Consider the following 3,209-nt stretch of genomic DNA (forward strand, 5'->3'; position numbering starts at 1 on the left):
GTTCCATGTATTCCTATTTTTCATCATATTTTGCTCGTTATCTAGGTATGCCACCAGATAGAGATATTATTTTTGGTATTGATTTAGTATCGGGTACTCAGCCCATTTCTATTCTACCATATCGGATGGCCCCAGCAGAATTGAAAGAATTAAAGGAGTAGTTGCAAAAGTTGCTTGACAAAGGCTTCATTTGGCCTAGTGTAGCACCATGGGGTGCCCCAGTCTTGCTTGTAAAGAAGAAATTAGCCGTCGGTGTTTGTGGCAAGCCTATGAAGAGGGAAGACTAGCCAATGCAACACCACCTACTCGGCTCAGTTCTCAGAAATGTTTTTGAAGGAGTTTGTCTCCTGGATTCTCTGTAATATATGGCATATAGGGCTTGAGCGGTTGTGTCAGGTCACTATGACGGTATCAGGATATGTCAACAGGTTTAATAAGTTAGCCGTCATACTCCTACTTTGGTTCCTAAGCCAGAGAGCGAGTCTACAGACTCATTAAAGGACTCAATTATGATCTTGAAATTTGGTAAAACTTGGGAAGCTACATGTTGATACTTCATTTCGTCTAGTGGTAGAAATTGCCAAAATGTTAGAATGTGTTCTGGATGAGGAAAAAAAAGAAGGGAATCTAAGAAGACCAAGAGGTCTCGAGGTTTTAAAGGATTCAGCGGATTCTACTCTACAACTATAAATCATTATGACACGAGCTTGGGCAGCCAGCCAGCCCAGTCAATATATCTGATTACTCGGGGTGCTCCAGTAAGTTCTTTTAATATACTACCGACACGAGATTCATATAACATTTATTCCAGTTATCTATCATAGACTCAATATGAGCAACCGAAATCTTAAAGGGATTGTTATGAATGTAATAGTACTAGGCACATCATGAGGAAATTGTCCTAGACTTGGGAGAAACATATTTATTAAAAGCACTCAGGCTACATGCTCCATTGCAGTTAATACTCCACTTACATGACCAACTAGAGGTAGGGGTCGGGATGTTAGAGGTGGAGGTGAGACTCCTAGAGGTGGAGACCCAACCCGTTGATATATTTTCTATGGTATGGCTGAGGTCGCAATACCAGATGGTGTCGTTACAAGTGCGGTCTCGAATTATTATAAAGTAACAATTTTTTTTAACTTGATTTGGTTCTGAGTATCGAGACAATTCCTCTTATTATGCTCCACTTATGAGTGAACTTCGTAATTCTAAAATCTACTTATGTGAATACTCTTATTGGGAGATTCGATCGAGATAGCTATGTCTATCATTATGTGTTGTGACTTTGTTAAACAGAAAATTATTCAAAAGAAGAAAATGGAATGTTCCAATTTGGAATGATGTGCATATTACTTGTGGTACAGAGTTGAGGATGAGATCCTCGTGTTATATATAATGTGAAATATTTAAATCGGCTTACAAGCTGCGGTGGATGTTATATAAGGATAAGGTCCTTGTGGTGAAAGAAAAAAATATGTGTTTACATGTTCCCTTTGTGAAATTAAAATTTGTACTATAGTACTTATAGGGAGTCATGCCTATTAGACTTATTTGAAAATTTATTGTATGAATATCTTTGTGCATAATTTTCCAGATTTATATTGTAATTATTGAGTTTTAGACTACGAGGTGAGTGCCCGCGGATGTAAATTGTTACTCCTTAATTCGGGTAAGTAATTATGAGATCTACATGCCTCGTTGTTAGTAAACTAGAGGTTTGAAATGAGATTTTGTTAACATGAGGTTAATTGGCGAAGTTGTAATCCATTATGAACAACTATTAAGACTAGAGATGTGATTATGGTCATACATATGACGCATTTTATGTCAAGATATCATTGTGATAATGTCGTTCTTGTAGTGCAGAGATTAGTGTTACTGATATATACTTTGTGGTGCTTTGTTAGGTTGTGGAAATATTGTTAGGAGTTGTTTTAGTGTCACTCTGACAGGTGGACAGGCCCAATTACAGGGGAGACTCTACCGAAATTTCTGAAAAATTTGGGAGTTAGAAAAATTTAGGATATTGAGATGAGCAAACAAAGAGATAAGTTACATTATGTGTTTGAAGACAGACTCTACTTCTCATTTGAGGACGAATGACCCTAAGTGGGGGAGAATATAACACCCCGTATTTGATGGGTGTGTAGGCACGAGTTGCTATAGCCAGTCGAGACTAATATCGTGTGTTAACGTGAAAATCGGACCTTTTGGAAATGATTGGAGTGTAAGAAGTTTGATCTTAAAGTTTACAAATATGGATAAAGGAAATAATCTCAATTGAAATGGTGTTGTCGGACTTATGTCGAATGTGGAAATGTGGGATCAACCACGAGTATATGTGTAAAAATAAAATCATCAATTTGAAAACCTCAGAATAATTCTTAGTACGTTCAAGGACGAACGTTTGTTTTAGAGGTCGAGAATGTGATGACCCAAAATGTCATCTTTAAATTAAATAATCATCTCGGTATTTTAAAACCTTGAAAAATGCTATTAATTATTTCTCGACTTGCGTGCACGGTCCGTATAATTTTCTGGAAGGCTTTTATGTGAAAAAATGGATTAAAATGTGAATTAGAGCTTTAAAACTCAACTGAGTTGACTTCGGTTAATATTTTGAGAAAACGAACCCGGATCCGAGTTTTGACCATTCCGGTAGAATCGTATCATGATTTGGGACTTGGTCATATACCCGAAATCGAATTCGGAGGTCCCTACATCAAATTATCGTCATTTAACGGAATCTAGAAATCTAAGGCTAAAGATTTTTTAAGTTTGACCAGAGATTTGACTTTTGAGCAAACGACTCCGGAATGGATTTTTGATAATTCTAATAGCTCCATATGGTGATTTTGGGCTTAGGAGTGTGTCTGAAAATTTATTTCGAGGTTCGTGGCTAAAATAGACTTGAAATGGTGAAAATAAGAAATTTAAGTTTGGAAGTTTGACCGGGGGTTGACTTTTTGATATCGGGGTTGGAATCCAGTTATGAAAATTTGTATAGCTTCGTTATGTCATTTATGACTTGTATGAAAAAATTGAAGTCATTCGGACTTGATTTGATAGGTTTTTGCATCGAATATAGAAGTTGGACGTTCTTAGATTCATTAGGCTTGAATTGAGGTGTGATGCACGTTTTTAGCATTTTATGATGTGATTTGAGGTTTCGAGTAAGTTCTTATGATGCTTTAGGACTTGTTGGT

The sequence above is a fragment of the Nicotiana sylvestris genome, chromosome 2 (genome assembly GCF_000393655.2).
Source record: "Nicotiana sylvestris chromosome 2, ASM39365v2, whole genome shotgun sequence".
In the NCBI taxonomy this organism is placed as follows: Eukaryota; Viridiplantae; Streptophyta; class Magnoliopsida; order Solanales; family Solanaceae; genus Nicotiana; species Nicotiana sylvestris.